Here is a 7,129-nt window from a genome sequence, read left to right on the forward strand (position 1 = left end):
AGCGCAGATCTAACGATTTTTAAATCTTCCAGAACGTTTGGTAACACGTGGTGCTATATGCTGCATTGCGCGCAACATTTGCCGCACTTAAGGGATGTCAAATTATTGCTTTTAAAATTCATATGCCGTTGTAGGAACAGCGGATGTCCCAAAAAGTTAATAAAAGTAAAAACATAATATCCTGAAAACCAGAGAATATTTTTCGGTGAAATTCGGTAGACATTCATTTTTAATCTTTTTGAACCAAGGGGCATCACTTTTATGTCAATTCATAACTTTTTGAATGTGGGAGGATCCCTTTAATACGACATGCTGCGATCTAGGAAAATCGGTTTAAAAACAAAACCGTTTAACATTTTTCTGTTGTTTCTTCGCAGGGTGATGTGTAACGCAACAATTGATTATGCAGACCATTAATTTAATATTTTTAGATTTTTCTTTTGTCTTGTTTGATTCATAGGTTGTGCCGCAGTCAGCTTGTCGCAATAGCCCCACCAACTTTCGGTATATCTGTTTTTAGGCCCCGAGAGTCATTTACCTACAACAACTTAATTCGAAAACTTCACTGTCATTGACTTAGAAATAGGCATTGCTAATCATCCTGGCGTTTAAAAAAATAAGGTCTCCTCGTCATATTATTACAGCCCTGGCATAAAGTGGTGCAATTTTATAAGTTATAACTGACCGAAAGGCTGTGTCCTACGGAAAAGGAAAAGTTTGATCATGGGTAAAGGTCTACCTATAATATAACAGTATTAAAAACAACAATTTTTGCCGGAAGGATCGAAAGCTCATTTCGAATCACATCGCATTAAAAAACGCCTAGCGTGATCGATTTGCTTCAATTTATTCGCGACTTCTCAAATAGCCCCACCCAGTGGAGCTATTTGAGACAGCACTTAATACTAGCCGCATCCTGTTTCTCCGGGTGGCGGCGCCCGGCCTTAATTGGCGCAAGCGGTAGACCCGGACTCAGATTGGTGTATCGAGGGTTCGAATCCCGGAAGCGCCATTTTGTTTCAAGTGAAGTGACTTGTTATGTAAACGTGTTCATTTTAATATCCTAACGTATTAAGCAGCCTGTCGATCACACGCCAGCCATTTACATATTTGTTTAAACGTCACATGCGCGCATCACGGCCTACCGCAAGTGCTATGCTACTATTAACTATACCATTTCTAGATAGAGCCAAGGCCCTAAATACAGATATAGAGCATAAGATTTGCTAGTCCCGACACTTTGCCCGATCGTTAACAAAGTGTGCTGAGCAATCGAAACTGACAAAGTAACAATTACAATGGATGTGAACAATCAGGCACTTTTATAGCGTTTATGCATATCATTATCACGGTGATAATAATATGCATAAACGCTACAGAAGTGCCTGATTGTTATATCCTGATTGCTATAGAATAGCATGACGCTACGCTGGTGGTAATATCACCAGCGTAGCGTAAGCGATCCAGCAATAGCCAAACACACAAACCGATCTCCTTCAATTTTTAAGACCGGGTATTGGGTGATGTTTTTTTATCCCCCGAAATGTGGGACTTAGCAAACTGGAACCCACAAAGGACGAACTCCTGCCTTGCATGTTGTCTCGGACGCGTATTTACAAATTGCAACCGAGCTCCGCCGTAGGGTATTTTATTTCCGCCGTAGTGTATTTCACTTGGGGGATTTTCTACCATACATCTGCCTGAGCTTAGGATAATTACAATTTGTCGGCGACGTTAAAAAATGATGCACTTTTTTCGCAGTATAGGATATCGCATGTGCATATTTCTGCCTTTTTGGGTGCGCTTTATCGGTTTTTCGTGAGTAACTCGCGTAAAAACCGCCCGATCGCGACGAAAATTTCAATGCCCCCGATTTTATCAATTTTACACCTACCCTGAAAATTTCATGACCCTGACCTAAATGACCTTTGACCTGTGACCTATTTGACTCGAGATCATGTTTGGACCGAATCGCGATTCGGCGTATGTCGGATCGCATTAGCCGCGCGGTTGCAGTCTTCACGTAGTTTCAAGCGTTGAAACATGTGATATGATGCTGGTCCCATGCATTAGGGTGGGTGTCAAGGTCACCTGAAGGTCAGGTCAGCTCAATGACCTTTGATGACCTCGGTTCCTTTTTCGAGTTTTACATGTTTCTAGGCTAGTTTTTGGAGCTGATTTCGAATTTAGCAACTATTTGAACATTACAGGGGGTGTAACGAAATTATCCGGACACCTTTCTTCCCGCTGTAATTAAAAAGCAAAACAATCTGTTACTTTTTCTTTTAACTGAGCTTGTAGCCACCTTTCATAAAAACACAGTGGTGAATGTTCTGGAGCATTTCAGCCAATGAATTCTCCAGCACACTGGCTTTGATGCGGACCAACGCCGTCTAAACCTGTGCCTGCGGTTGAGCAGTGCTTATGGCGGGTGGCTCTTCATTCACCTCCTGCTGAACAAGAGCCCACAGGTTTTCGATTGAATTGGGATTGCGACTTTTTCCAAGCGTTAGCCCAGAATGATTGAAGGTTCTATCGGCATCACTTCCCGTTCTTTTAGGGACTTTTAAGTAGCGCGCCGCCCCGCATGAAGACAGCGTGGCTTGAATCAGGCATCAGTGCGCGTTCAGAAATCGTGCCCTCCTATGCCGTCTGGTTGAGCGCCTCCAATCATGCTCCACCACCTTTCCTGGAAAAGCTCCACCCTTGCCTATGGGGCAAAATATAAGGGACAAAAACACAAAACAAGACAGATAAAAACAAAGCAAAATTAACTCATTATCTAATAAAATTCAGGCTGCAGCAAAAACATAGGAAATAGGTATCTATGTCAAATTAGAATGAAAGATTAAAATCAACCTGACCAGGCCTTACGGTCTGACCTGGTCCTAACCACCTAACTTCGCCTAACTTAACCCAATTCATCCTAGTCTACCACAACACTGCAGACTGCAGAGGTACCTTCCCGGAAAAATGACGCCCAGGGAGGTGACTGTCCAACTTATTGGAATACTACCATGATTGCTTGTCAAAATGTGTGTCATCATGCTATTATTTGACAAGTGATGTATAATAAATGTGATATTAAATAATTATCTCCTGACTGTTGACTGTTGAGTGGTCAAAATATTCAAATAATCAGGGTACAATGCTGTGCATAGTGCACACTAATCATGTTGTTTTTGTGTAGGCCCTCTGCACATTGTTGTGTGCACTGCTATGTGCACAAAAAAGTGACTGGTGCACAAAAAAGTGACTGGTGGTACATGACAAAACAAAAGGTTGTGCAACTGTGAAGTTCATGCCCTTGGTCAATCTGGTGCCAAATGCCTATAGCTATAGCAGGATCAGTGAGGGTTGTAGACATGCTACATACATTGTGCAATGTGCATTGAAGATATTGGCACAAAGTTCAACCGTAATTACTATGCTTAACACCTAATGTAGGAAGCGACATAAATGCCCAGATGATAAAACTCTCTGGTCAACATCACACAAATTTATTGACATACTTTGCAGGTACATATTTACATTCATGCCAAATACTTTCGATTTGATTCAGAAACTAGTTGCTAGTAAGCTTGCATTTTTGTAGGTACAACAACGACCATATATTTAATCATAAAAAACCTTCTCATGGAATTCATCACAACCTTTTTTACCGAACAAGTACCTAGCTACCATACAATGATTTAAAAAAAAAAATCCGCAATCCATCTATGTCTCAACAGTCAACTGACACAATGAATTTGAAATACCCTAACAAAACCTATAACTGTACATAAGAAGAATGCAATACTACAAGAACTTTGAATTTCTGAAGTTATTCTCACATGCTGGAATGTTGAAACTCTACTTTTGTCGTCCATTTCCACGTTTGATTGAGCCATCATGTCGAACTGTTTTCGTTCTTCAGTCATAAACTTTCGCACAAATCTTGAATTTTTACGCATCATCTTGAACCATGCTCCAGTCTTTCCAACAAGGTACAAGGTAACATTGAAGCAATTTTGATTTGTTATAACAGCTTCAGATCATGATAGGCTTGAGGTTTGTTACACCATTTGCCAAACAAATCTCTACAAAATGTGTATCAATTCCCAAACTAAGTAATTGATCATATCAGTATTATGTTTATATAAAGAAACTCAAAAAATCCACATATTGTTATCGAAACACTCCCACTTCAAGAATTCACAGCAAATAACAGTACAAGTACAGAAGCAAACAAACATTGCGCCAGATTTCGTATGAAACGCGCCATCGTCCTGAAGTTTCTACCACAGACGGTAGTTCAACCGCAGCCGTAGTGCGAAAACCCCTGCCCACCTTACCCCACGGCGGAGCTCGGTTGCAATTTGTAAATACGCGTCTCGGACAGTGCCCGAGGCAGGGGGGTACGCTCCGGCTGTTTAGCATTACGAAAAGTGGTGACAGACGTTTGTGGAGGATTGTCGACGAACTCTTGTTCCGCGAGCAGTACTTACACGCTAGCGGAAAATCCACCAATCAGCGCTCGGCAGTACTCGACGCTGATTGGCCCGGTGCTCGTGACGAAATTGCGGGGGACCGCAGTTATTCTCTATGGATCCGAATAGGCTTTTGGATTTCGGAGATGTTTCTTTAAGAGTATATGCTGTTTCGAGCTGTTTTCGAGTTGAAATTTATTTCTTGTGATTGTTAGCTATATAATGGCACCATGAAATCATGATTTTTAATAAATATTACCGATGTAATATCGACCGAAAAGACATGCTGTCATGGCACGGACTGCCCTGTGGCTGATGTGGGGCCCCTGGTGCCAGCGTATGGTAATAATGGGTTGACGAAGGGTTATTGGAGACTCTTAGAGCCACATCAGGATTCAGAATAGGGTCATCAGAGGCCGGGAACGTCCATCAGGGGTCTGAGTAGGCCTGTCATAGGGGCATACATGACACATCATCATATCATGGCCTATGGGTCAATGTAGATCCATTAGGGGCCGTTGAAGGGCCATCATTGTTCAGCGTGGGCCCGCAATTCCCTCTGATAGACATATGCCGTGCCCCGATGGACTAACGCTGGTCCCTGATGAATCATCACCAGCCCCTGATAGGTCTACAAAGCCCCCTGCTGGGTCTAAATTGGTCACTGATATGCCAAAATGGGTCACTGAGAAACCCGTACAACATCCCCTGACTGCACCTGCTGGACCAATGCCGTCCCCTCATGGGCCCACCACGGCTCTTGAATGGCCTTTTCAAGTCCCCTGAAGTGCCTTTATTGGCCTAAATGTACCCCTGATTGGCTTATGTGGTCCCTAATGGTCCTATATGGCCCACATGAGCCCTCAATTACCGGGGTTACATGAGCAAGTAAATGCATATCAGGAACGGATTTTCCTATTCGCTCACCATTGTAGTCCGTTTGTAATGCGTATTAATTCTGCTCATGTAACCCCGAGCAATGTCCCTAGACAGTCTTACCTTATATGCCACTGAGCCCTGTTGGGTCAGCACCGGCCCCTGATAGGCCTGCACTGGACCCACCGGGCCTTTACCGACCCATGAAGGGCCTATGTCGAGGCCTCATGGGCCTCCAATGACCACACGCCGGCATGTGTGGCCCCATCAGCAGTGGTCCGTCTATCCCATGTACTTACGGTCTTTTTGGCCGATATGACACCGGTAGTATATAGAAATGTTATGATTAAATGTCGTTATTACACAGTCAAAAGTCACGGAAAGAATATCCAAGGTCAAAAATGGCCTCAAACCCAACAGAAACTGATATAAATCCCCTTCAAAAGTCATAACACTATTAAACGTCATAGGGGAATAGCTGCAGTCCCCCGCAATTTCGTCACGAGCATCGGGCCAATCAGCGTTGAGCATTGCCGAACGCCGATTGGTCGATTTCCGCTAGCCCGCGCCCGGCTGGGGGTCCTGGATTTCCACGCCCTGCTGGGGGGGGGGGGGGTGTTTGAACACCCCCCCCTTCTAACTCGGCTCCTGGGCCACGTAGCGATATGCGGAAGGCGGCGTTCGAAAGAGCGTCAAAAATAATGAGGAAATCACTTCGGTCAATTTTTTGGTCAGGTCAAAGGTCAGGTCACCAGAGGTCATTGAAGGCAAAATTTCGCCGATTTCCAGGTCGAATGTCGACAATTTCCAAGAAGCCAACTCATAACTCGGGAACCAATAAAGCTATAGCGCCGCGGAAAAGCGCATTCGATAGTCCTATTAACGCCCTTTCTGGAATATTTTCTTAGATTTGACCTAACGTCAACGGTTTTGCCTGCAGGGGGCAAAAACTGCAAAAATAGCCGATTTTTTTTTCGGAAACAATTTTTCTGCAATAACTTTTGACCCAAGCCTTGTACGAGCTTACTTTTACCGGCATCGTGTTCCTCTCGTCAAGACGCATCGAATGAACTATAACTTGACCTTGAAAGGTCAACTTGAAAATTTGACCTCAGGTCAAGGTCATGACCTGACCGGAAAGGGTCATGTTGCATATCAGTCGATCCGTATCGTCGAGGTGAACACATCTAAGGCGTTTTAATCGCTCTAGCATGCCTCTATCAAAAGTTATTTGCAAGAAACCGTTAGATACCATTCGTGACCTAAGATGACCTCAGGGCATAAACAAGGGTCACGGACACCATTTTCATGTTCAGTGTGTCTAAACCACTTGTAATTCAGTGTTTAGGAGTGTTTATAATGTCTTTCGTCCAAAAGAGGCGCATTTCAATTTTCTCCCATTGATTTATAATGGGGAGGTCGCAAAATTGACCTGACCTTAGGTCATCGATATCAAAATTCTGAGATATACATTTTGTACATGCTATTGCTTTTAGCAATCGCTGAAAGTTTCAAAGCGATCGGTCACTCGGTATAGCTATGACAGACATGGAAACTTTTTATGAGGTGAGGTCACTTCAAGTGACCTGGTGACCTGACCTTGAATGACCTTGGTCTGAAATTTTCACAACATGTGTAGAATTGATGTATGATAAGGTGTACCAAAAACGGCGGCGCTCCGCGCCGCCGTTTTTGAGATATTCGCGAAAAACCACAAGGGGGGGTGTTCAAACACCCCCCCCCCCAGCAGGGCGCGGGCTAGCCTGCAAATGCTGCTTGCGGAT

This window comes from Amphibalanus amphitrite, unplaced genomic scaffold (assembly GCF_019059575.1).
Source record: "Amphibalanus amphitrite isolate SeventyFive unplaced genomic scaffold, NRLGWU_Aamphi_draft 001753F_arrow, whole genome shotgun sequence".
Taxonomy (NCBI): Eukaryota; Metazoa; Arthropoda; class Thecostraca; order Balanomorpha; family Balanidae; genus Amphibalanus; species Amphibalanus amphitrite.